This window comes from Scyliorhinus torazame, chromosome 15 (assembly GCF_047496885.1).
Source record: "Scyliorhinus torazame isolate Kashiwa2021f chromosome 15, sScyTor2.1, whole genome shotgun sequence".
NCBI classification, from domain to species: domain Eukaryota; kingdom Metazoa; phylum Chordata; class Chondrichthyes; order Carcharhiniformes; family Scyliorhinidae; genus Scyliorhinus; species Scyliorhinus torazame.
In genome coordinates, this window is record NC_092721.1 from 107,145,433 (window position 1) to 107,173,250 (window position 27,818).

Genomic DNA, 27,818 nt, shown 5'->3' on the forward strand with positions numbered 1-27,818 from the left:
CCGACACCGAGCTGGAGACTTTCCTGGACGCGGTGGAGCAGAGGTGGATGACCCTGTACCCCGGCCCGGGAAGGAGTCTGCCAGCCACCGCCATTCATCGTGCCTGGGCCTAGGTGGCAGAGGCAGTCATCACCATGGGGAACACTGTCCAGACCAGCTAGCCGTGCCAGAAAAAACTGCACGTCCTCCTCAGGGCGGCCAGGGTGAGTAGGCAGCACTGTGCCCGTGCCACTTACCTGCGTCCCACACACTCGAAACCTGACCCTGCCCCAAGCCGGAGGGCAACTGCACCCCCATCCTGCACCACATACCTGCACCCATACTGGGTGCCATGGCCGGGTGCCCTGGCCACTGAAGCCACCAGCTACCTGATGCGTTAGGCAGGTAGGTTCGATGTGGACTGCGCTCGATGCAGGGAAGCTAGAAACAGACGTCTAACACTGGTGAAGATCCAACACTGTTTTATTCAACGATAGAACTGATATACATGTTCAGCTGTGGGTCGACACTATACTGAACTGACTGGAGACCTTGTAGTAGCCTGACCAGACTTACTAGCTACCGCATGGTGTTTGCACTTGCTAGCTCGTGGACTCTGACTGTCTCAGTGGCTAGGTCCCGAGAGAGCGGGAAACCTAGTGCCCTCTGGCTTTATAGTGGTAGTGTCCTGTCTGGTGATTGGCTGCACTGTGTTGTGTGCTTACTGGTCATCCTGTGTGTCAATCACTGCCTGTCTGCATCTCATTATATACATGAGTGGATATTATTACAGCTCCCCCCATTTTTTTTTAGATAAATAAATACTAAGGTATGCGTGCATATATATATATATATATGCCTGACTATATACAAAAGGTGTCTAAATGAACGGATATACATAGGAAGGTGTCGATGGTGCAGATACATGGCAAACGAAACAATATTTACAGAGGTTCAATCGATGAAGTCACAAAATGTACAAAAGTTCAGTCTACAGATTCAGTCTTTGTGGTGGGCGACGAATTCTTGTCGATCGCCGCAGAGGTGGATCAGGAGCCGCCTGCACGTGGATAGGCGGGATCGCTGCCATCACGGTGGTCGCATGGGCCGGCAGGATTGCTGGTAGATCGGTAGCCTCGTGGCAGCGTATGTCCGGAGGAAGCATCGTAGGCAGCGGGGCACTTCGGTCAGGTAGCGAGCATGGAACTCTTCGCAGTGCCCGTCTGTTGCGCCGTAGCAGGGAGCCATCAGCCATGTGGACAAGGAAAGATCTTGGGGCCACTTGTTTGATCACAATAGCTGTGGCTGACCAGCCGCCCTCAGGCAACTGGACACGAACATGATCAGTTGGGGCCAGCTCGGATAGATCCATGGCATGAGCATCATATGTGGTCTTCTGTTGGGCCCGTGACTGCTGCATTTTCTGTAAGACCATGAGGTGGTCAAGGTCTGGAACATGGATGGCTGGAACTGTGGTCCTCAGAGTGCGATTCATGAGCATCTGCGCTGGAGACAACCCAGTGGACAGTGGGGTTGCCCTGTATGCCAGCATCGCCAGGTTGAAGTCGGAGTCTGAGTCTGCAGCTTTGCAGAGCAACCGCTTTACAATATGGACCCCTTTCTCGGCCTTCCCGTTTGACTGCGGGTAGTGGGGACTGAAGGTTACGTGATGGAAGTTGTAGGGCTGTGCAAAATCAGACCTTACCTGGCTGTAAAAGCAAGGACCATTGTCACTCATTACCGTAAGCGGAATCCCATGCCTGGCGAACGTTTCTTTGCAGGCTTTGATTACCGCCTCGGACAGTTTCACCACTTCTGGGTAACTGGAGAAGTAGTCGACCAGGGGTACATAGTCATGCCCCTTGGCGTGGAAAAGGTCTACACCTACTTTGGACCACGGAGAGGTCACGATCTTGTGCTGTTGCAGCGTTTCCTTGGGTTGAGCTGGTTGAAATCTCTGACAGGTGGGGCAGTTGAGGACTGTGTCGGCAATGTCCTGACTGATGCCCGACCAATAGACCGCCTCCCGAGCTCTGCGTCAGCATTTCTCAACCCCAAGGTGACCCTCATGGAGTTGGCCCAGCACCATAGCCTGCATGCTCTGAGCAATTACGATCGTGTCGAGTTTCAGAAGGATTCCTTCCACCACCGTCAGGTCATCTTTTACGTTATAGAACTGGGGACATTGTCCCTTCTGTCAGCCATTGGTAAGGTGCTGCATCACGCGCTGCAGCAGAGGATCCGAGGCTGTCTCCTCACGAATTTGGACGACCCGTTCGTCAGAGGCCGGAAGGTTGGTGGCACACAACTGCACTTGCGCTTCTATGTGGCAGATGAAGTCACTTTGTTCACACGGTGTGGTAACAGACTTGGATAGGGCATCTGCAATGATCAGCTCTTTGCCTGGCGTGTAAACAAATTCAAAGTCGTAGCTGAAGAAGAATTCGCGGCAACTGAGGTGTCCTGTCATTTAAATCCTTCTGGATTATATGGGCGAGAGGCCTGTGGTCCGTTTCTACCGTAAATTTTGGCAGGTCGAAAACGTAGTCGTGAAACTTGACTATCCCTGTCAGGAGGCCCAGACACTCCTTCTCAATCTGAGCAAACCGTTGCTCAGTGGGCGTCATGGCCCTGGAGGCTACGCCACTGGAGCCCAGGACGAGGAGTCATCTCGCTGAAGGAGCACCGCCCCAATGCCATCCTGGCTTACATCAGTCGATATCTTGGTTTCCTTGGTTGGGTCGAAGAATGCTAGAACCGGGGCTGTGGTGAGCTTTGCTTTCAGCTCATGCCATTCCTCTTCATGCATGAGCAGCCACTGGAATTCTGTCGACTTCTTGACGAGATGGCGGAGGGCCGTGGTGTGGGGTGCCATATTGGGAATGAATTTCCCGAGGAGGTTGACCATCCCGAGGAAGTGGAGGACCGCCTTCTTGTCCTCCAGGGTCTTCATGGCATTGATCGCCGAGACCTTGTCGGCATCTGGCCGCACGCCCTGCTGCAAGATGTGGTCACCCAGGAACTTAATATCCGATTGACCAAATGAACACTTGGCCCTGTTGAGCTGGAGCCCATGTTCATGAATTCTCTGGAATACCTTCTTGAGGCGAGCGATGTGTTCCTAGGGCGTTGTGGACCAGATAATTACGTCGTCAACGTATACTCGCACCCCCTCGATGCCCTCCATCATCTGCTCCATGATGCGGTGAAATACTTCAGAGGCAGATATGATGCCAAAAGGCATCCAGTTGTAGCAGTAGCGACCGAACGGGGTGTTGAACGTGCACAGCTTGCGACTGGACGCGTCCAGTTGTATTTGCCAAAAACCCTTGGAGGCGCCGAGCTTAGTAAAGAATCTGGCATGAGCCATCTCACTGGTCAACTCTTCATGTTTTGGTATCGGGTAATGCTCCCGCACGATGTTGCGGTTTAGATCCTTAGGGTCAATGCAAATGCAAAGCTCCCCTGACGGCTTCTTAACACAGACCATGGAGCTGACCCAGTCTGTGGGCTCTGTGACCTTCGATATGATGCCCTGGTCTTGGAGGTCCTGTACTTGCTTCTTCAGACGATCCTTGAGGGGTGCCGACACCCGGCGTGGTGCATGAATTATGGGGTGGCGTTCGGCTTGAGCAGGATTTTATATCGGTATGGGAGCGTGCCCATCCCATCGAATACGCTGTGGTACTGCGTAATAATGTCATCTTTGTCGGCTCGCAAGTTTCCATCAGGCGAGGCCGTCGCCGGTGATGATGACATGGTGTGGATTCACTGAACCAGGTTCAGGAGCTTGCAGGGTCGAGCACCGAGCAGGGACACTCTGTCAGGCCTGACGATTTCAAACCACAGTGTTGCCTTGATCGCCTCGTTGGATACCCCTAGTTGACAGGAGCCACTGGCAGCTATGGCATTGCCATTGTAGTCAAGGAGCTGGCAGGCCAGTGGAAGAATGCTTGGTCTGACGCGGATGGTGTCAAGGTCGGATTTTGAGATGAGGTTCGCTGATGCGCCGGTGTCCAGTTTAAATCGGATGTGAGCCTTGTTAACTGTGAGGACAGCACACCACTCGTCGTCGGGATCCACACTGAGGAACGAGAGGCGTTTTGCCGTTGTGGTGGAAGGCAGCGCATGTGTAGTTATGATGAGGCACTCAGCATCAGGGTCTGTTGGGCTGTCGGGATCGGAATCTGGCATGCCTTGTTGTATTGAGCGGACACTTCTGCGCCGCAGCTGGGATCGCTGGCTGCTGAGCAGTGGAGCAGATCTGCAAAGGGCTGCGTAGTGGCCAAGCTTGCCACACTGTAGACACCGGCTTCTTTTGTCAGACATTGCCGCTTTAAATGGGCGGAGCCTCAATTTGGACACGTCATGACGCTAACGTCAGCGCGTTCCGTGCGCCATCGCGCCTGCGCAGTGCGGTCGGTCGACGTACGCACCTGCGCAGTTGGGTTGTCGGGCTCGTCGTCCACTCGGTCGTAGCGCGCATGCGCAGGGACCCGGGAAAAGCACGTTAAACGGCCACTCTCCTCGATGCTCAGGCCCTGCATTTGTGCAATGGCCTGCACCCGTTCCGCCTCGTGGGAGGCCAGCTTTGCAGTTTCTGCCGCCCTGATGTGGGAGTAACGATTCTTAGCATGCTCATGGACAACGCACGTCTCGATAGCGACAGAGAGGGTCAACTGTTTGACTTTCAGGAGCTGCTGCCGAAGGAGTCGGAGTGAACCCCAAAAACGATCTGATCCCGGATCATGGAATCAGCCGTCGAGTCATAGTTACATGACTGCGCTAGGATGCGGAGATGGGTAACGAAGGACTGAAAAGGTTCATCTTTACCCTGAAGCCTCTGCTGGAAAATGTACTGTTCAAAGCTCTCATTCATCTCAATGTCACAGTGGCTGTCAAACTTCAGCAGGACTGTTTTGAATTTTGTTTTGTCTTCGCCATCAGCGAACGTAAGGGAGTTGTAGATATGGATGGTGTGGTCCCCCGCGGTGGAGAGATATAGCGCGATCTTCCTGGCATCCAATACTGCTTCGAGGTCGGAGGCCTCAATGTACAAGGGGAACTTTTGCTTGAAGATTTTCCAATTGGCGCCGAGGTTGCCGGAGATGCGGAGTTGCGGAGGAGGCTGGATGTTTTCCATTTCACTGGATGGCTGCTTGCTGGTCAACGCTGATTCACTCAAGGTTGGTCCGTCAAGATCAATATCACTCTGGTACCATGATGTGTTAGGCAGGTGGGTTCGATGTTGGCTGCACTCGATGCAGGGAAGCTAGAAACAGACGTCTAACACTGGAGAAGATCCAACACTGTTTTATTCAACGATAGAGCTGATATACATATTCATCTGTGGGTCGACACTATACTGAATTGATTGGAGGCCTTGCAGTAGCCTGACCAGACTTACTAGCTACCGCATGGTGTTTGCACTGTGCTAGCTCGTGGACTCTGACTGTCTCAGTGGCTGGGTCCAGAGACAGCGGGAAACCTAGTGCCCTCTGGCTTTATAGTGGTAGTGTCCTGTCTGGTGGTTGGCTGCACTGTGTTGTCTGCTTACTGGTCATCATGTGTGTCAGTCACTGCCTGTCTGCACTTCATTATATACATGAGTGGATATTATGACACTACCCACACCCTGCGCTGCATCGTTGGACTGTCTAACACTACCATTTTCTGTTTCCCTCCTCCCCCAGAAGAAGGTTGCCCATAACTGTCAGGTGTGGGAGAAAACTGGAGAGGGACCACCGGACCTGTGGCTGCTTACCGTGGTAGAGCAACGGAACCTGGACGTGGTCGGCGGCCCAGAGATAAGCGAGATCGCCGGGGCAGATTTCAGTCATGGGTGAGGAAGTGAGACCCTGCCGAGTTGCGATGACACTGTGTCAACACCATTCCCACATCACCCTCACACCACCTTCACCTCCACACTACCTCACCATCACCCCCATCTCACCCTCACCCCCACCACCTCCACTCCCCTCCGGCCCGCCGTCTAATCATGCATCTTGTCTTATGTCTTGCAGGACCTGCTGGATGTAGGTCGGGTCCAGAGTCACAGAACCAGGGACTACATGAGGGGTTGTCGGCGAGCATCCGGGTCCTGCAGGTGCAGTTGGAGGAGTGCAGGAGCAGGAGGTTGTGTCGACCATGCATGCCACCCAAGCCAACATCGCATGGGTGGAGTCCACAGTGGAGGCCTTGGGGGCGATGGGTTTGGCTACAGAACAGGGTTGCTGCCTCACAAGCAACCATGTGCAGAAGACACCTTGAAATCGCAGTGGTGCTCCTGAGTATGCCCCAGTCACAGCAGGCCATGGCTGGGAATGACGGCAACATTGCCCAGGCACTGACCGACATGGCGCCAACACAGAGAGAGGTGGCCCAGTCCCAGAGGGAGATGACGCAGTCACTGGCTGATTTGACACAAATCCAGAAGGTGATGACACATTGAATGGGTGATGCAGCACAGTCCCGGACAGAGATGGTCCATTCCTGTGCTCCATGGCAACGAGCATTCAGACCAGAGCGGGCCTCCAGGCAGTACCACGTGGTTGGGAGCCTCAGCAGATAGCTCCGCTTGCACCCCCGTCCCATGGAGTAGCCCAGGAGCTATCGGGCACCCCAAAGAGGAGGAGGTGATGGGGCCCGATAGCTTCTGGGCTACTCCATGGGACGGAGGTGCAGGGGAGGTGCCAGAATACTGCAGCACCACTGACTCCCCCCTTCCTGTCTCTGGCACATCAGGTGGGCAGCGGGAAGAACAGGGCAACACCATGCCACCTGGGACACCCGAGCAACAGGTGGGTGCATTTAGGCCCGGTCGCCCCAGATGATGCCCGCCAATGGGGACCCAGTTTGCTGGGTGGGAATCACAGTAGGCCACCTCCACTCCTGCTGTACCGTCTGGGCATTCGCCAAGACGCAGCATTAGGGCCCATGAGGCCAGAAAGTTAGACACCAGTTAAGTTGGCACAGGTGCATGTCACAGTTTAATTATAGAGGCTAGGGCAAAAATGTGTACATACGTTGTCATATTAAACACTTGTTCACACTGTTACAACCTGTCTCGGTGGTCTGTCAGATGTGTGTGAGGGATGGTCTGGTCTGGACTGGCTAGAGAGGGGGCGCAGGAGGATTGGGGGAAAATGGGCGGACATTGTGGGTGGCCCGGGCTCCCCGACCCCGTTCCCCATCCCCACCACCATCACCCTAGTGTTATGGGCCAGGGCTTGGAAACTCCAAAGTGCATTATGAAGATTACCTGACCTATAACCTTGATGTTAAATTTGGCTAGGATGACCACAAGAGCCTTCACTGAAGGTGTGATTCATCAGACTTCCGAGGCCATTTTATCAAAACAAAGTTTATTATAAGAATGTAGTTAACATATATAAAACACTTATCAAGAATTTATCAATTACAAACATGAAAAAACAACAACAGCTACAGTAATCTATGTATATAACTCTTAATGAATCCCTCTTAGCTGTTCCAATTCAATACAAAATCCAATAAAACCAAAATCCCTTTCAAGAGCATGGCCCAGCACACTGTAATCACATTTGAATGGAACTGGTCCTTCCCCTGAGATTCTGGTCCAGCCTCCAACCAGCAGATTCAAACTCTTTCATGAAAGCAACCCTAGATTGAAGGTTACCAAGGCAGTTTGCCACACCCAATGTGCTTCCAGTTCACTGGAACAGCTTGAAAATGAAGCAGAGAAAACAGGGAAAACCTCCTGCAGTCCAAACAAACAAACCGAAAATGAAACCAAAAAACTAAGTCCCCTCTCCCTGACAGCCGCAGTCCAGCTCCACCCACAAATGACATCACTGAAGCCGTGATACGAGTCATGTGGTAAAACAAAACCATTCTGAAAGGGACACTCACATGACACCAGGGATTCGATGGCACCATGAGAGGGAATGGCCAGCTTGCATGCAGGGATCACCCAGGTGGAAAGTGCTACCATGGGCAGGAGTCAGACGTTGTCAAACAATGCGGAGCACCAAAGCTTATCGCAAAGCAGGTTGTCATTATCCTCTATCCCATGGAGCAGTCCCAGTGTTACTGCTAACCCAGGGCCCACACCCCGTAGTGTGGCAGGTATGTATCACGGAGGGGGGGGAGGGGGCAGTCAGGGGGTGTAAGGGTGGTATGTGGTGTCCGTGCCCTTGGCCAGTCTCCGCCTCCCTCCACTCAGTTGGTTAACCTGGAGGTGATCAGAGCATCCCGTGCACAGCCTTCCATGCCTGCCTGGGCTCCATATCTTGCCCATCCTCCCCCTCCCCTGCATTTCCTCATCGGGTGAGGCCCGGAGATCCTCCTCCTACTCCAGCACATCTTTGTTCGCTCTGCTGCTCGCTGTTGTGGAGGATGCATCAGGCCACCACGATGTGGGCGACCCTCTCAGCATCATACTGATAGGCCCCTCCAAAGCGGACCAGGCACCTGAACCACATCTTTAGGAGGCTGAAGCACTGCTCAATCACGCCCTGGTTGATGTACGGGCATCGGTGTAGCGGGTCTCGCCTTCGGTCTGTGGCCTCCAGATAGGTGTTATCAGCCTCGACCGCAGTGGCTAACTCCTGTCACCCACGAGCCAACCCGCAGCCGGAGAGGGGTGGGGAGCGTCTCGAACATGCCAGGACTCATCGAGTGTGCCAGGATGAAGGCGTTGCACACACTTCCCGGGTACCGTGCGCAGAGGTGAATAATGCACATCTGATGGTCACATATCAGCTACACATTCATCGAGTTGAACCCCTTTCGGTTGGTGTAGAGCAGCCTGTCTGCAGGTGCTCGTTGAGTAACATGCATCCCGTCAATCACCCCTGGACACGGAGCATGTCGGTGATGGCGGCGTACGCCGCTGCCTGCGCAGCCTGGTGGGCTTGGTCCACATTGAAGTGGATGTATTAAGCCGTCTGGGCATATAGAGCCTCTGTGATGGCACGGATGCACCTGTGCACCGAGATCTGTGAGATCTCGCACAGATCCCCACTTGGCACCTGGAAGGAACCCGTTGTGTAAATGTTCTGGGAAACGTCACCTTGGCGGCCACTGGGAGAGGGTGTCCTCCTCCATACCCTGTGGTGCCAGGTGTGTCATCATCTGGCAGATATGTTGTACTGTCTCTCTGCCCAGCCTGAGCCTTCAATGGCATACCCAGTCCAGCAGGTCCTGTCTCCCGCCGCGATTTTGCCGTTGGAACCTGTTCTCCGTCCAATCGTGTTTTGGGATTTGGGAGTTGTCCCACGGAGCATCCCACCCCATGTCTCACCTCCTCTCTTACCCTCATCAATGACAGACAGTGCCGGTACACGGTAAATGCCCGTCCCTGATGCCAGGGTACTGTCGGCTGGCACTGCCCTCGCCAGGGGTATGCACTGCAGCCCCCATAGGGGCTTCTGTGGGTGTTGCCCTGGGTGGGCTGCCTGCGGGTGGCGGCCAGGTTGGGGGTGTGTGCCAGAGGTGGGGTGCGAGGCTGAGGGGGTGGGGGCACCCATACGGCCGGTATCACTCTGCAGAACCAGGGGCCAAGGTGGGCAGTCAGTGAGGTGCACAGCAAGATGGCCACGGTAATGGTGATGCATGTCTGGGCACTGCCCCAGTCCCGTGGGGGGGTGACCCCAGCCACGCAGTCTGTTCCCCCGTCAACCCCCCTCCCCCTCCCCTGGCACTGGCAAGGCCTCCCCCCACCCCAGTAAGTCTGGCCAGTGTCTGGCCCGGCAAGCCACAGTCGCGCCTCTCTGTGTCCTACCTCCTCTCTCTCTCCCTCATCAGTCGTGACGCCTGTTTCATGATTTTTAAAAGCGCAAGTGAACCGCGCCATCGGGAACTGGGCTCGTCGGAGGCTGGGAATCGCGAAGGCCCCAGAGAATACCGGGTCAGGCTTGCTAATGATATGCAAACGGTGTTTACTGTATGTGCGTTCCGGACCACATTGACACCGCTGTTGAGGTAACGGCAAATGCGATTTGGCTTCACATTGTCTCCCGCCGCGATTTTGCCGTTGGAACCTGGGGCGAAATTCTCCCCCAACGGCGGGATGCCCGCCGACTGGCGCCAAAGCCGGCGCCAATCAGACGGGCATCGCGCCGGCCCAAAGGTGCGGTAGTCTCCGCATCTTTGGCGGCCTAGCCCCAACATTGAGGGGCTAGGCCGACGCCGGAGGGATTTCCGCCCCGCCAGCTGGCGGAAATGGCGTTTGTTGCCCCGCCAGCTGGCGCGGAAATGCGGCGCATGCGCGGGAGCGTCAGTGGCCGCTGTCAGTTTCCCAGCGCATGCGCGGGAGCGTCAGCGGCCGCTGTCAGTTTCCCGCGCATGCGCAGTGGGGAGAGTCTCTTCCGCCTCCGCCATGGTGGAGGCCGTAGCGGAGGTGGAAGGGAAAGAGTGCCCCCACGGCACAGGCCCGCCCGCGGATCGGTGGGCCCCGATCGCGGGCCAGGCCACCGTGGGGGCACCCCCCGGGGTCAGATCGCCCCGCGCCCCCCCCCCCCCAGGACCCCGGAGCCCGCCCACGCCGCCTGGTCCCGCCGGTAAATACCAGGTTTGATTTACGTCGGCGGGACAGGCAATTCCTGGTCGGGACTTCGGCCCATCCGGGCCGGAGAATCCAGCGGGGGGTCCCGCCAACCGGCGCGGCCGGATTCCCGCCCCCGCCCAATCTCCGGGAGCGGAGACTTCGGCGGGGGCGGGATTCACGGCGGCCAACGGCCATTCTCCGACCCGGCGGGGGGTCGGAGAATGACGCCCCTGTTCTCCGTCCAATCGTGTTTTGGGATTTGGGAGTTGTCCCAAGGAGCACCCCACCCCATGTCTTACCTCCTCTCTTACCCTCATCAGTCACGGTGCCTGTTTCCCGATTTTACATACCACAAGTGAACACACCTAATGGAGATTGCCAGGTCAGGCCTGTTAAAGATATGGCAACGGCCTCTACCGTACGATTTGCATCCGTACCAGAGTGTGGCGTAGAATGCATTCACGCTGCTGTTGAGGCTCCAGAGCATGGCATTCCGTCGGGTGTCCGGCACTGGACTCGACTTTTGCTCACGGGTGATTGTCTGCCCAATCACAGTTCGCGATTCCGGCATTGGTTGATGGAGACTTGGATTTTCAAAAATCATTTGATAACACAAGAGGTTTTTATACAAAATTCGGACTCTTGGGATTAGGGTTATATATTGGTTTGGATTGAGGATTCGGCTATGGACAGAAAACGGAGCAAGAGTGATTTGGGGCTGGCAGGCTGTAATTAGCAGAATAGCGCATGGGGTTGGGACCTCAGCTGTTTGCAATCTATATTAATGAATTAGATGAGGGGACTTTGAGTAATGTATGAAAGTTTTCTGACAATATAAAGCTATGTGGGAGAGTAAGTGGTGAAGAGGCCTGAGTCAGACGATCAGGCGAGAAAGGTTTAGATTTTGAGGTAGGAGTCTCGGAGCAAAGTGGCAATCTGACTCTGATGGCCAATCTGTGGAAATTCAATCCTATTTCCTTTGGCTGAGGAAGCTAGAATACAGGATCATGGTGTCAGAATTAAAGATCAGTCAATTTGGGGCTGAAATAAGGAATGTCTTCACTCAAATGGTTCTGAATCTCTGGAATTCTCCACATGACAGAGCTCAGTATGCTCAGTCATTGAATACAATCAAGAAATAAGTCAATGGATTTTCAGGTATGAAGAGATTTGGGACAGTTCGGGAAGGTAGAATTGAGGTAGAATGTCAACCATGACCTTGGTGAATGGTCAAGCAGATTTGAAGCGCTAAATGCCCTTTCTCTGCTCCGATTTCTTATGTTCAGAGGTTCGAATGAAGGGTTTTTAAAAAAAAATATTTCGCATTTTCTCCCAAATTTACACCCACCAACAGTAAACAATAATCAGTAATAAACAATAATCAGTAACAAATATGTCAATCCCCATAACAATACCAACGATCCCATCCTCCCACCAAACCCCAAAACATTCGCCCACCTGTGTAGTGATCTGTACATCTGTACATACATCTGCACATACACCAGGGACTGCAGCACAGATGTAACAGTCACAGCACCACTAGAGGGCAGCATCAGAGACGGGTATAAAGGGTCGAGCCCAAGGTAGGATCCGCCTCTTTGAGAAGCACAGAGCTACGGAGCAGCAGCAGACAGAGACAGCTCAGCATAGGCAGTTTACCTTAGTTTCACTGGTCATACCTCTTGACTGTCTTACATCTAGTTGAGCTCTAGAAGCAGAACAAACTCTTTAAATAAAGAGCTTGTGTTAACTGTAAGTCTTCAGCCTTCATTCAGACTTAAAGAATAACATATGGTGTTGCTAACTTTGGTTGGCTCTTAATTCGTTGCCCGTTGGATCTTTACTGAATTTGCTCTGTTTCTATAACCTTTGCTCTCGAGTCGCCAGGTGTCTTTATGATACCGCCACAAGGTTCAAGTTCAAGTACTGATCAATAACTCAACACAACAATTAGTAAGATTCAAATCAACACACATTTATTATACACAGTAAATCACTACACATGCATAAAACTCTACTTACTAGACTATCTCTACCACTAAAAGGCCTATACTTAGCTTCGGAAATGGCCCACCAGGTCAGGGGAACAAATGGCCTTTCGTTTGATCCTGAGTCTGCAGGATTCAAAAGCTGGTATGGACTGGTAGCTAGGAGTGCCTATCTCGTTGCGTGCGTTGACTGGAGACTTACGGCAGCTAGGCAGGTCACTGTCAAGGGTTGTTTCGAGCTGCTGAGTGACCCTGCCAAGAAGACAGATTTGAACTTGGGGACTCTACTTTATAGTCCCCAGGGGCTTCGCGCCGTTCGGGGCGGACCCCGTATCTGGTTCCAAGTGATTGGACTACGTTCTGATCACTTGGATCGATTTCTCCAATACTGGAGTTGTTCCCTGATCGCTGGGCGGTCCTGAGTGTCCGTTGGCCTTCCTTTGCCTTGGCTCCTGCTGGCGCCGAGGAGTCTGGCTTGGCCTTATTCACCTTACATGTTTCAATTGTACCCGGGGATCGCTCATTAGTATGCAGATGGCTGTGAGTTTCAGTGCTGTCTGGGCTTTTGCAAGTTCTAATACACAGGATTTTGCACTTGCTAGTTTTTCCCTGTGTTGGCTGAATTTCCCTGTAGTCTTTGCGGACCTCCATTTTAAGTCGGGAATTGTCCAACCCAGGTGGCTACAATGGTACCAGGTGTGATTTCAGCAAGCTAGCTAGACAACAGCAAGAAAAGAGGACTTAAACCAGACAATCGACCACGGAAGGCCTCGCAACATTCGGACCCTTCAGATACCAATCGGCACGATGGACCCAATCCAACCTCCATGCCTGCTCCAGACCACTGGTAATATGCATTCCAATTGGAAACTTTTTACACAACAGTTCAAAATATATCTAGAAGCTAAGGATCTAACCTCAGCGTCTGATGCCAGGAAGATAGCCTTGCTCTTATCCCTGGCTGGGTCGCAGGCACTAGATATACATAATTCCTTTACCTACCTGGCAGGGGAGGACAAGGGCAAGCTGGAAATAATCATCAAAAAATTTGAAACCCACTGTCAATCTGAAGGCAATGAGATATTTGAAAGATTCAATTCCTCCAGGCGCTTGCAACAACCGGGAGAATCTTTCAGCAGGTTTGTAACTGATTCAAAATTACTAGCTCAATCCTGCAAGTTTGAAAACCTCCGTGACTCCCTCATAGAGACCAGATAGTCAATGGTATATCTGATGAGGGACTTAGAAAATCCTTACTTAAACAAAAAGACCTAACCCTAGAAACAGCCATGCAAAGGTGCTCTACTTATGAAAAAAGTAAAGAAGAATATGAGGAGTTTACTTACCAGGACCAAGATCTTCACCACGAGGTTGAGCCCGTCAAAATGGTGGCCCAGGTGTCCAGAAGGCGCTCCTCTAGCGGCAATCCCGCGCGTGCGAACCTGGATGCAGGCCACACACATGTTCACACAAACAACTGACAAAAAGGAATCAGGAATCACCCATGGCCACCATTAACACCCATCGCCCCCCTCCCCCCCAACCCTCCCACCCACCCCCCCAACTAATGTTCGATGTTATCCAGTTCTTAAAAGTGCATAATGAATAATGCCCATGAATTGTAGAACCCCTCCATCCTTCCCCTCAGTTCAAACTTAACCTTCTCAAGAGTCAAGAATTCCAACAGGTCCCCCCACCACACCAGGGCACAGGGTGGAGAGGTTGCTCTCCATCCCATCAGGATCCGCCTTCAGGCGATCAACGAGGAGAAGGCTACAACATCTGCCTCTGCACCCGTTTCCAACCCTGGCTGGTCCGACACCCCGAATATGGCCTCCCAGGGGCCCGGGTGCAGTTTCATGTGCACCACTTTAGAAATTACCCTAAAAACCTCCTTCCACTAATCCTGTAGCTTTGGACAGGACCAAAACATATGAACGTGATTAGCGCCCCCCCCCCCCCCCCCCCCCACAACGCTCACGCACATCTTCTACTCCTTCAAAGAATCGGCTCATCCTCGCCCTCTTGAGGTGTGCTCTGCATACCACCTTCAGCTGTATCAGCCCAACCTCGCGGCACGAGGTGGAGGTATTCACTCTCTGGAGCACCTCACCCCAGAACCCCTCCTCCATATCCTCTCCCAACTCTCCCTCCCACTTTGCTTTGATCCCTTCCAGCGGTGCCTTCTCCTCCTCCAAAATAGCTCCGTAGACCGCTGACACTACCCCCTTCTCCAGTCCCCCTGTCGTCAGCACCTCCTCCAGCAATGTGGAGGCCGGCTCCTCCGGGAAGATCTGTACCTCCTTTCTGGCAAAATCTCGAACCTGCATGTGTCTAAACATTTCCCCCTGCTCCAGCCCATACTTCGCTTCCAGCTCCTTCAATCCTGCAAACCGACCCCTAAGAAGCAAATCTTTCAGTGTCTTAATCCGCTTCTCCTCCCATTTCTGAAAATTTCCATCCCACCTCCCTGGCTCAAATCTGTGGTTCTCCCGAATCGGCATTTCCCTTGACCCTGCCCCAACCCGAAGTGTTGGCGAAACTGCCTCCAAATTCTCAATGAAGCTATTATTACCGGACTCCTTGAGTATTTCCCCGGGGCTATCGGGAGCGGCGCTGTTGCTAGTGCTTTGAATCCCGACCCCCTGCACAAACTCTCCTCCATTCTGACCCACTGGGAATCAACCCCTCTGAACCAACTCCGCACCTTCTCCACATTCGCCGCCCAGTAGTAATATATCAGGTTCAGAACCCCCTGCCTGCCTTCCCCACTGTAGCAGCACCTTTCTAACTCTGGCCACCTTTCCTCCCCATATGAATGACAAAATCCTTCCCTCAATCGCTCTGAAAAAAGTCTTTGGCAGGAAAATCAGCAGGCATTGAAAAATAAACAGAAATCGTGGCAACATGTTCATTTTAATCGCCTGTACCCGACCCGCCGGTGACAGAGGGAGACTGTCCCACCTTGCCAGATCAGCTTTCACTCTCCCCACCAAACTAGAAATGTTGTACCTGCGGAGCACCCCCCACTCCCAGGCAACCTGCACCCCCAGGTACCTAAAGTGATTGCCTGCCCCCCCCACCCCTGCCCCCACAACCGGCCGAGATACCACAAAATACTCACTCTTGTCTAGATTCAGCTTGTACGAGAAAGACCCAAACACTTGAAGCAGCTCCAATATTCCCCCTATCGACACACTCGGTTCCGACACGTATAACAGCAAGTCATTGGCATATAAGGACACCCTATGTTCTATCCCCCCCACACTATTCCTTTCCATACCCCCAAACTTCTTAATGCGATGGCCAACGGCTCAATCGCGAGTGCAAACAGCAGGGGGGACATAGGACATCCCTGCCTAGTCCCAAGGTGGAGAGAAAAGTATCTCGAGCTGATGTTGTTTGTGCGGACACTCGCCCTCGGCTCCTTATATAGTCGCTTTACCCAGTTCACAAATCTTGGTCCAATCCCAAACCGCTGCAGCACTGCCATCAAGTACCCCCATTCTACCCCGTCAAACGCCTTCTCAGCGTCCAATGCCACAACCACCTCTGTTTCCTTCCCCTCTGCCGGTGCCATAATGACGTTCAATACACTCCTAATGTTTGAAAAGAGCTGCCTCCCTTTCACGAACCCCGTCTGATCCTCACCTATTACCTTCGGGAGGCACTCCTCCAGCCTACCCGCCAGTACCTTCGCCAATACTTTTGCGTCCACATTCAGAAGTGATATGGGCCGATACGACCCACACTCCGTCGGATCCTTATCTTTTTTTAGCAACAGTGAAATCGATGCCTGCCCCAAGGTTTGTGGCAACACCCCCTTCCCTATCGCCTCTTCAAACATCCCCACCATCAGGGGTGCTAGCTTATCCTTGAAGTTTTTATAATATTCCACCGGAAACCCATCCGGCCCTGACACCTTCCCCAACTGCATCCTCCCAATCGCATCCTTTATCTTCTGCTCCACGATTGCTCCTTCTAATGTAGCCCTGTCCCCCTCCCCTAACCTCGGGTACTCCACCCTATCTAGAAATTCCTGCATCTCACGATCTCCCCCAGGTGGCTCTGACCTGTACAACCTCTCATAAAATTCCTCAAAAACCTTGTTAATCAGATCCGGAGTCACCATCAACTTCCCTGCCCTATCCCTCACCTGCACAATTTCCCTTGCCGCTGCTTCCCTTCAGAGCTGAGCTGCTAAGGACACCCGCCTTATCTCCATGTTCGTAAACTGCACCCCTTGCTCGTCTCAGTTGGCGCACCGCCTTCCTGGTGGACAGTCGGTCGAAGCTCGCCTGTAGTTCCTTCCTCTTTTCCAGCTTTGCTGGGTCCCCATCCTTTGCATAACTCCTATCTACCTCCAACATCTCATCTATTACCCTCTGCCGCTCCAGCCTCTCCTCTTTGTCCACCCTGGCCTTAAACGAGATCACCTCTCCCCTCACCACCACCTTTAGAGCCTCCCAGACAACCGCCTTCGACACCTCACCCGTACAGTTGAAACCTACATATTCCTTAATTACCTTTTCAATTTTGTCACAGAACACTTGGTCCCCCAAAAGTTCCACATCTAATTTCCACCCCGGCCTCTGCGCTACCCCCTTCTCCAGCACCATATCAACCCAATGCGGAGCGTGATCTGACCCTGCAATTGCTGAGTATTCCGACCCCTTAACCCCAGCCAACAAAGCCTTCCCCACCACAAAAAAGTCGATCCGTGAGTATACCTTATGGACTGCTGAGAAAAACGAGTACTCCCGTTCCCTCGGGTGCAGAAACCTCCAAGGGTCCACCCCTCCCATTTCCACCATTAGCCCAGCCAGCGCCTTCGCCCCCCCCTGATGGGACCAGCGAGCGCAGCCATGATCTGTCCAACCTTGGCTCCTGCACCAAGTTCCAGTCCCCCCCCCCCACTATCAGTTTGTGTGTGTCCAAGTCGGGGATGGCCCCAAAGACCTTCTTCGCGAATCCCACATCGTCCCAATTGGGACCGTATACAGTTAACAGTGCCACTAACCTCCCCTCCAGCGCCCCTGTCACAATCACATATCTACCCCCCTGATCTGCCACCACCTTCTCCATCCGGAAGCGTACTCTTTTGCTGACCATTACTGCTATTCCTCGAGCCCTTCCGTCAAGTCCAGAGTGAAACACCTGACTAACTCCTTTTTAAGTCTCACCTGGTCCTTCACCCTCAAGTGAGTCTCCTGCAGCATTGCTACATCTGCTTTCAAACTTTTAAGATGTGCAAGCACCCTTGACCTCTTGACCGGATCTCCTAACCCCCTCACGTTCCACGTGACTATCCTAACTGGGGGTCTCTCACCCCCTCAACTCTTCTTATCCGCTATCATCATACCTCCGGGCCCTGCCCCATAAGCCTGACCCACCCCTATTCAATATTAACATCGAACCCCCCCCCCTCCCAAAACCCCCCCCCTACATTTCCTCTCGAAAAAACATCTCCCAGCATCAATTCCTTCCCCCGCCCTCGCTCGCCTCGTAGGCCCATCGAAACCTGCCAGCCAGCCCCCAATGTCCGCAGCCGTCCTCTCACCTCACCTCCATTCACTAGCCGACTTTAGTTAGCTAGCGCGGGTGGCTCCCCCCGCCAAGATATACCGTCCCCTCCCACCCAGTCCCAGAGAAAGAAACAACAAAAACAACAATCTAACCCATACAATTCATTAAACTAAGATAGAACCGTCGCAACACAGAATGCCAATCAACCCAACTAATAACTTGAACTCTGTAACAATGTGAAGAGAAGTAAATTACAACACTCTTCAGTAAAAAGAAAGTTATAACATTTATACATTTTCTAGCTCCCCAATCACAGTCCATAGTCTCTCTTCCAGCTCCGCCTCTCACCTCTGTCCTAAGCCTTCTGCCCTCACGAACGCCTCAGCCGCATCCGCTGTCTCGAAATAAAAGTCTTTGGCACCGTACATCACCCTCAGTTTCGCCGGGTATACCATACCAAATTGCACCCCCTTCTTGTACAGTGCCACCTTAACTCGCCCAAACGGCGCTCGTCTTTTTGCCAACTCCACCGTCAAGTCCTGGTAGATCCGAACTCCGGCACAATCCCACTGCACCTCGCGCTTCTGCTTCACCCAGCTTAACACCTTCTCCTTCATGCAGTACTTAAGCAAACAGATGATTACTGCTCTTGGCGGCTCATTCACCTTGGGCTTCGGCCTTAATGACCGATGAGCTCAGTCCAGTTCCACCTCGAACAGGTGCCGGAATGTGGCAACTAGGGGCTTTTCACAGTAACTTCATTGAAGCCTATTTGTGACAATAAGCGATTTTCATTTTCATTTTCATTTTCATTTCATTTTCATTTTCATTTTCATTTCATTTCATTTCTTCCTTCTTCAATCTCAAATTTCTTTAAAACTTCTTTCTCTTCTTTTTTTTTGTATACCTCCAGAATTTCCCTGGGACCGGGCTTCAGTCTTCTTACCACATTCTAGGCGGGAGCCATCCGATGTGGGACATCTCTCCTACATCGTGCCCTGGCTTCTGGCCTGCAGCCTCAGCCTCCGCCCCGCTGCTACCATCAAGTTTTCAGGAGAGAGAAAAAACAGAAAAATAAAAATAAAAATTCTCCTTTCCTCTCCGTGCTCTTTGAGCCCTTCGGCTTTCAGGATGCTCCCAGGGGAATAAGTCGGGATCCCTGCTCCTCCTCCACTTGCAGCCACCCCGCCAAACCCACCGGGAACAGTCTCTCGCCTCCCGGCCTTTCAACCCTCCCGCTCCATGAAACGGAGCTTTGATGCTATCCCCGGGCGAGGGAGGCAGGGCCGACCCCAGAGAGGTTTATTCTTTCCCAAAAAATTTGCGGGGAACCCCCAAAAAAGACCACAATATCGCGGACCGGCGGGAGCTTCTTCTAAACATAAGAACATAAGAACTAGGAACAGGAGTAGGCCATCTGGCCCCTCGAGCCTGCTCCGCCATTTAATGAGATCATGGCTGATCTTTGTGGACTCAGCTCCACTCTCCGGCCCATACACCATATCCCCGAATCCCTTTATTCTTTAGAAAGGTATCTATCTTTTTCTTAAAAACGTTTAAAGAAGGAGCCTCAACTGCTTCACTGGGCAAGGAATTCCAGAGATTCACACCCCTTTGGGTGAAGAAGTTCCTCCTATACTCCGTCCTAAATCTACTTCCCCTTATTTTGAGGCTATGCCCCCTAGTTCTGCTTTCCCCGACCAGTGGAAACAACCTGCCTGCATCTATCCTATCTATTCCCTTCATAATTTTATATGTTTCAGTAAGATCCCCCCGCATCCTTCTAAACTCCAATGAGTACAGTCCCAGTCTACTCAACCTCTCGTCATAATCTAATCCCCTCAACTCTGGGATCAACCTAGTGAATCTCCTCTGCACTCCCTCCAGTGCCAATATGTCCTTTCTCAGGTAAGGAGACCAAAACTGAACACAATACTCCTGATGCGGCCTCACCAACACCCTATACAATTGCAGCATAACCTCCCTATTCTTGAACTCCATCCCTCTAGCAATGAAAGACAAAACTCGATTAGCCTTCTTAATCACCTGTTGCACCTGCACACCAACTTTTTGCGACTCGCATGCGACAGTATGAAACATGGCCGCTCCGCTCGCAGACACCACCGGAAGTCGGTTCTAATGAAGGTTAATATCCACATCCTGGCAACAGCCATGATGCCTTCATTCTGCAGCTTTGCCATTTGCATTTGAGCCATCAGGCAGACCTAATGGGTGACTATTGGGCTGACAATGTGGCTTATATCACTTGCACATACGGATAGTGTGCACACCATAAAAGCCAGACTGCCACAAGGTTTCCACAACTTGGAGCACTCTGGAAGAGTTCTGCAGCACTTGGCAGATTAGGTGTTAGGAGTCATGGTGGTTTGCTGCATGCCGCACAACCTCGCCATCATAAGGGGACAGCCCTGACACCAGTTATAGGTTGAACAGCTGAGGAGTAACACAGGAGGAAGAGGAGAAGGAGCAGAAACATGAGGAAAATAATTACACAGGATTATATAGGATATGTGGCACAGAAACCGACCATCCACCTAACCAGCCAATGCCTTTGTTTATGCTCCACTTAAATCTCTTCCAATCTTTCCTCATCTAAATCTATCATAACCCTCTCCTTCTCCCTCAAATACTTGTCTAGCCTCCCCTTAAATGCATCTATCCTATTCACTTGAACCACTCCCTGCGATAGCTTAATTTCCTATTGGATTTCCGGGTGATTTTCTTATACTTGATAGCTTCTAGTCCTGCTCATCCCCAAAAGAAGAAGCATTCTCTCGATATTCATTGTATCAAAACCTTCCATAATTTTAAATAACATGATTAGCTCACCTCTCAATGTACTCTCTTCAACAGAGAACGGACCCAGCCGATCAATTCCATGCACTTATAGTATCATCCTTGTAAATCTTCTCTGCAATCCATCGAGGGCCCCTATAATCTTTTCATAAAGAGTCGCTACACCAGTTAGTTAGTTCAAAGTCAATACTATTTATTTACACACACAGCAATACCTACTCATGCACGAAATACTACAGACTAAACTATCACTACTGCTAAAGCCTATACTTAGCTTTGGGTGCCCACTCAGTCAGAGGAACAATGGCTGTTGTTCAGTTCTGAGGTTGTTGGGGTCGAAGTGGTAGAGGGGAACAGCTAATGGTAGTGAGCATTGACCTTGGACTACTTGCTTCTGGTGTAGCTGTTGGACGGGTCTCTCCGCTGTGAGAGCCAAGTCCAAGAGAGCAATTATCTCTTAGGGCCTTCTTCTTATACCCGAAGGGGGCTTCGCGTGCTTTTGGGCGGGCCTTGAACTTGGCCCCAATCTATTGGGCCATTTCTTGATCATTTGCATTGATCCTGACCAATAAAGGGGTGGGTGCCCTGATGACTGAGCGTGTCCTAGGTGGTCATTGGCTTGCTTTGTTTTCTGCTTTCTGCTTGGGGAACAGGAGCCGCGAGGTCTGGGGCCAGATCGGTTACTTAAGTATCTTCCTTTGTTCCCGGAGATGGGCCATCCATATGCTAGTGGGCCTACAGTTTAAGTCTCGTCTGGGAGCTGTTTCTCCAATATGCAGACAGGCTCTGTGCCTGCCTGCTTTCTTAGCATTGTCCGTAGTTCCCTACAGTCTTTGCAAACATCCATTTTGTATTGTGGAAGTGGCCATCCCAGATGGCTACACTCCCTCATTGTGATCCTCAACGCGAAGTGTGAAGGATCAAATTACTTCATCTTCTTCGTTCTCCTCCTAAGTCGGGCACCCATAAGCAAGGACAGGCACTACACTACTCTGTCCTATGAATCAAAACTTTTACCTAATTTACTTTATGTACACACATTATTATAAAATTCTACAGGGCGCTATGACATTCAAGCATGCATGACCAATAGAAATGTTTTTATACAAAATACTGGAACCTCTAACTGTCCTTAACTAAACTATCCTCAATCAATCAAAATAATTTACAACATTTTAAACTGTACAATAGCAGCAACACTGGTCTCTCTGGCTTGGCAGTCAAGCACAGAGTTTTACATGTCTTTATTAGAACGAAACAAACACACACAAAAAACGGATGTACTTTAATTCAATTAAAGGGGTTGGGGGGGTCTGTTCAAGTCTGAAAATAGGGGATCTGAAGGTGTATACCGGGTTGCGGGAGGCTTTCCTCCGCCATTTCCTGAGTCTTAGGGTCTGAATGACACTGCAGAGTATCGCCAGTACTAACCGTGCTTCCACAACGTAGGACAGGGAATACCAGGTGATGAACTTGTCATACCAGGTCGGTGTATCGGTAACTACCTCGGGGTACGGTGTATGGCAGGGGTGGGAAACATTCACGGCCTGTGTGGTATGGGTCAGGGGGGTAGTGTCCGTGCGCAACTGGAGGGATCCCGCTAAGATCTTCTTTTCTTTTTCTGAAGTTCCTGAGGTTCCTGAGTTCTATGGACAAGCATAACTTCTGTTATTATCTTGTTTAAGATCTCGTCTGTCTGTCTGTCCTTTTCTTGCCAATTACCCATTATAATTGGTCACCATCTGTGACTCCCTCATTTTTTTTTAAACCAAATATTTGGGGACAAGACATCCGAGAAAAATACTGACACAGTGCGAGCCATCTCGCAGCCTGTGTGATCTATCATCCTAGTGTTTGAGGATGTAAATAGCATCTGGAAGCAATCTAAGGGTTGCCATAAAGAAACAAAAGAGCTTTGAACTAAAGGAGCCAAAATGGGGTGCATATGGGCCGCGGCGGGTAAGAATGGGTGAAATCCCTGGGTAGGATGGTGACCAGTGCGGTATGTGCTCTACCCGAGCGTAGCTGACCAGAGAGGGGGTTCCTCAGGCAGGGCGGGGACCAGTGCCACTTCTCCACTGCCTGAGCGACCGTCAAGAACGATAAGAATTTGTGGTCATCATGGGGGTTGCCTATTGTGGCCATCTTCTACCTTCAAAGCAGAAGAGTAGCTATGATCAGTTGTCTGCGGACAAACTTGTTCCTTTAACAGCCATTTGGCATCAAAAGGGTAGTTCTGACTGCATCAAGATGTGGCGTGGCGCCATGGATAAACTTCAAGTGCACAAACACCATTTAACATACACAGTAACAAACATTTACCATAACACACAAACATAACAAAAATCGTGCAGGTTCCATCAGAGAGTAGGATACCGTAAATCACATTTGGCTTGTGGTGTAACTAGCATATGGGGTCAATGTAGTGTGAAGAAGAGAGGAAGAAGAAGAGAGGAAGGAGGAGAGAAACAAAAATGAAGTGGCATTGCTGAAGTATCCCTGCCATGAGAAATGGTGGGTAAGCGCTCACAGTTTGCATGGGGCAGCTGGGACCTTGCAGCTACTGTGGGTGGTGTTCTCTTTCATATCTGGGGGCTAGTCTAGCTGGTGGTGGGGGTCTCCTGCAATCTCGAGTGAAGTGTCCTGACTGCCCACAGTTGTAACATGACGCCTGGGGCACATAAGGTGGAGCAGGCTCTCTGGTGCATTGCTCCCTTGGGTATGGTTCCCTGGGTGGGGGGTTCGTGCTGTTGGTGTCGTTGCTGGTTCGGGGGGCATTGGTGTGCTGATTCCGTTGCTGTTTCGGGGGGCGCTTGACATTCTCGTGTGTAGTGTCCTAATTGGCCGCAACTAGAACACTCCTGGGATTTGGTTTGCTGTGGGCTGTTTCTTCCCTTATTTACTCATGCGGGGTTCTGGTGCGTTTTAACTGGATGCATGTCTGCCTGCTCTTCCTCTGCTTTAACAAATGCGGTTTTGCCTTGGATGGACTGTTCCCAAGTGCGGGACAATCTCTTTAAAACCCATTTCTCATTGTGGGCCTCGTCTGAGGGGTCGTAATTTGCGCAAGCTCTCTGTCCTGCCTCTGTTGCATGAGAGACTAGGATGCGGGTCCATTTGGTCATATTATCTGGGGACAAATGGGCGCGGGCTAATTCTCCAAACACTGCAGTAAAATGTATCCACAAGAATCCTGCAAACGCTGTGGGGTGCTCTGTCTTCTTCTGCCTACACTTGTTTAGGCCTTCTATGGGGTCTCCTTTGTTATAGCCGATCACATCTAGGATCGCTGTGTGCATCTCTTGTGTGCCGCCTCCTAAATTTTGTGGGTCGGGAAGGGCTGCCACGACTGAAGAGTCGAGGCTTAAAACTGAGCTTTACTTGCTCCTTTTCGTCCAGGCCGTACATGGTCGCCTGCTATTTTACTCTAGCAAAGAACTGATGGGGGTCCGATGTAGGTAGGAACGGTGTTATTTTATCACACACGTCTCTTAATTGGGTGAAGGTTAACGGGGTAGTGTATAGGAAATCTGAGTTTCCTTCTGCTGCGGCCCTGCGATGTATGATTACAGGGTTCAAAGGGTTGTGTTCTGCTTGTGCAGTCGGGGTTGGGGTGCTTTTCGTTTCTGGATTTTCCCTGTGTACATGTCACATGTACATATCTATGGGCAGTCTCATTTAACTCCTGCCAATCGGGGCCATTTTCCTGGTCTAACTGGGGTCCAAACGTGCTCTGAAACCCATTCTGAACAGAAAGCAGAGATTGCAATTCTGCAATTTGCTTCCGGCACTTTGCGTGATCTACCGAGCTCTGCCTTTGTTCCGTTGTGGAAGTGTGGAGTGCTCGTAGGGCTTCTCTTAAGTCGTTGCACTGTTTCTGTAACTTCTCGGCCTGTTGTTCGGTTTCCTGTCTTACCAACACTGTGCGTTGCGTGTCCTGGTAGGCTTTGTCATATTGGGACTGAAAGCTGCTCAGATGGGAGGGACAAGACTGGTGTGCCCGCTTGGCATCCTCCACCTCCTTGTCCCTCGCCGCTAACTGCTCTCTTGTTCTCTGTCTCATAACCGTTCACATCTCCTTCACTACTCTTCTCTCTCTCCTCAATCTCTCTACGGAGCATCCTAACGATCTCCTCTGTGGCTCGCAATTGTGCCAAGCAGGACACGATTGCCATCAGCTTGCGAGCTTTCCCTATGCTCTTCTTATGGATCTCTGTCAGGTTCTCCCATCAAGTATACCCTATACTTCCGGGACCTGTTTCATCATTGGCGCAGAATTCACTCCAAAGGGGCCATCCTTTCCCTTTGAGATATTTTCTGATCTCTTCTTCCCATACGGGACACTGTCCTACTCTACTGGTCGCTGCGACCTCGAATTCCTGGGGGTTCATCTGGCGTCCTATTGCCTTCATTGCCATTATTCTCTATCACTGTGGTCTCTACCGAATTTGGAACAGGGGGTGATAAAGTGGTGATGTAAACACGGTACGGCTTACGCTAATTTCCGGCCTACAAAACTCACAACAGTTTTACGCAACAAAATCTCTCAGGTTTACTTTATATCCCTGTTAGTACGCATGCATTAACACACTTCCGAGTCTTGGAGGTTTGATCAGTATCATTCTCACACTTGTGGTTTTTCTGTTTCCAATTGGATTCCAATTCAAATTTGGGTTCTCTCGGAGTGACTAGGCCACTTCTAGGTCAAGTCCCACCAGAGTCGCCAGTGAATGTTGCTCTCTTTGGTTGTTTCTAAATATGGCAGTCAATATGGTTGCCTTGCTTAATCCTAATTATGTTTGCTTTAGAGTCGCCAGGTATCTCTCGATACCGCCACAAGGTTCAAACCCGAATACTGATCAAGAGTCGGTACACCAGTTAGTTAGTTCAAAGGCAATACTATTTATTTACACACACAGCAATACCTACTCATGCACAAAATACTACAGACTAAACTATCCCTACTGCTAAAGCCTATACTTAGCTTCGGGCACCCACTCAGTCAGAGGAACAATGGCGTTGTTCGGTTCTGAGGCTGTTGGGGTCGAAGTGGTAGAGGGGAACAGCTAAGGTCGTCTGTCTGGTAGCGAGCGTTGACCTTGGACTACTTGCTTCTGGTGTAGCTGGTGGACGGGTCTCTCCGCTGTGATAGCCAAGTCCAAGAGAGCGATTCTCTCTTGGGGCCTTCTTCTTATACCCGAAGGGGGCTTTGCCCGCTTTTGGGCGGGCCTCGAACTTGGCCCCAATCAATTGGGCCATTTCTTGATCATTCGTATTGATCCTGACCAATAAAGGGGTGGGTGCCCTGATGGCTGGGCGTGTCCTAGGTGGCCGTTGACCTGCTTTGTTTTCTGTTTTCGGTTTGGGGAACTGGCGCCGCGAGGTCTGGGGCCAGATCGGTTACTTAAGTATCTTCCTTTGTTCCCGGAGATGGGCCATCCATATACTAATGGGCCTACAGTTTCAGTCTCGTCTAGGAGCTGTTTCTCCAATATGCAGACAGGCTCTGTGCCTGCCTGCTTTCTTAGCATTGTCCATAGTTCCCTACAGTCTTTGCAAACATCAATTTTGTATTGTGGAAGTGGCCATCCCAGATGGCTACAACTTCAAGAACGTTGACCAGCGCAAAACAAAATTATGCTCAATTGGAAAAAGAAGCTTTGAGTATAATTTTTGGAGTCAAACAATTTCAACACAACTTGCATGGAAGACATTTTACTTTGTTAACAGACAATAGCCTTTGACAACAATTTTTGTCCATACAAAGGAATACCGCCTCTGGCTGCAAACTATTTGCAGAGATGGTCTCTCTCTTATCAGTGCATAATTTCGAGATTAAATGCAGAAGATCGGGCCAACATGTAAATACCAATGTGGGACAAAGCCAAATCACAGGAGAACTATGTAAACCATGTGTACTTTTCCCAGGTGGAGAGTGTACCTGTGACTGCATCTCAAGTGCAAAATCACACAAGGTCAGATCCGGTGACGGGGAAGATCATGGACGTGATCTTAAAAGGTATACCACTGGATAAACAGAGGAAGAATCCAGAATTCAAGCCGTACCGAATAAGGGAACTTGAACTGATGGTACAAAACGGAGTACTTCTATGGAGAATCAACATTTATTTGATCTTACTGCCCAACATTTCTACCATAGTAGAACGATAACAACAAAACCGAGTTACTTGCCGTAAACAGACGTTCAAACCAAGAAGCTTTGAGCAAGGAGAAAGAGTTTTAACAAGAAACTACTCCTCAAGTGAGAAGTGAGCACCTGCCACAATACTCTCAAAGACAGTGTTCTTATACAGTGCAAACTGATGGCAAGAGAGTCTGGAGAAGACACACCGATCAAATCCTTGTTTCAATAAGAGAATTTGCAGAGTCAGTATCTGAAAGGCCAACACTTGACACTCAAGGTTAGGAAATCCCTGGACCTATGATTGCGATTGACACACATTCTGATTCTGCAACAGCATCTGTAGAATTGAAGAAGAACCAACTTGATTAGATGATGTGCCTGAGCCAATTGTGGGACAAACTAGCGAGACTACTGAACGACGGATTCTGCCTGATACATGTGACATCCCCAGAGGCACTTGAAGGATTATCCCCCTCTTTCACCTAGGACTGTGAGTAAGCAACAACTCTGCAATAAAGTCTGATGTCTGGTTAACTAACCTATGTTGTGACAACCTGGTTATTCTTTGTCTGTACTGCAAATTAAAATTAAAACCCCTTAAAACGTAACACTATCTATCAGCTCATCAAGGCAAAAACATTTTCTTGAAATTTCAACAATTTGGTGATTAAAAGATCTTTAATGTGACTGTCATATAGAATCTGGGGCGTCATTCTCCGCCGGCGGGAGTCTCCGTTCTGCCGGCGCTCGGGGGTTTCCCGACGGCGTGGGGGTGCCCCACAATGGGAAACCCCATTGACCGGCCGGCGTTACGGAGACTCCTGCCGGCCGGTCA